Here is a 921-nt window from a genome sequence, read left to right on the forward strand (position 1 = left end):
CCCAGGTTCAAGCAGTTCTCCTGCCTCAGCCTCCCGAGTATCTGGGATTACAGGCATGCACCACCATGCCCGGCTAATTTTGTATTTTTACTAGGGATGGGGTTTCTCCATGTTGAGGCTGGTCTTGAACTCCTGACCTCAGGTTATCTGCCCGCCTTGGCCTCCCAAAGTGCTGGGATTACAGGCGTGAGCCACCGCGCCCGGCCCAGAACGGCCCTTTAAGGGTCAGTTTTATATTTTGGAATTTTATATTCTGCTAGTTACGTGTTTTTGTTTTTGTTTTTTCTTTGAGATGGAGTCTCGCTCTGTCGCCCAGGCTGGAGTGCAGTGGCGCGATCTCGGCTCACGGCAGGCTCCGCCTCCCAGGTTCACGCCATTCTCCTGTCTCAGCCTCCTGAGTAGCTGGGACTACAGGTGCCCGCCACCGTGCCCGGCTAATTTTTTGTATTTTTAGTAGAGACAGGGTTTCACCGTGGTCTCGATTTCCTGACCTAGTGATCCACCTGCCTTGGCTTCCCAAAGTGCTGGGATTACAGGCGTGAGCCACCACGCCCGGCCAGTTACATGTTTTGAACCTGCTCTACCGTGATCCCTTGTGAGGGATTCAGGCAAACTGGGATGAGGCAGAGAAACAGAAGCCCTAGGGGCCATCGCGTGTGGGCCTTGTTTTCATGACTAGCTGATTTGCCCTAGAATGGCTGTGAAGTGGCAGATAATTTAGACTGTGTTCATCTGCCCAAATAAATAAACTGATTTCAAAGACAAGCTTGATGGTTGAAGGCAGGGTTTGCAAGTTCCATCACAGCAGGGCCCTCTGTGGGATTTTGGCTGGTCGGAGTGAGGCCCTGTGAGGGCCAGCTGGGCTGCACCTGCCCAGGGTTGTCCTGGGAGGGCAGAGCTCTTGTTGCCAGGTGTTCTGGT

This window comes from Macaca nemestrina, chromosome 12 (genome assembly GCF_043159975.1).
Source record: "Macaca nemestrina isolate mMacNem1 chromosome 12, mMacNem.hap1, whole genome shotgun sequence".
Classification (NCBI taxonomy): Eukaryota; Metazoa; Chordata; class Mammalia; order Primates; family Cercopithecidae; genus Macaca; species Macaca nemestrina.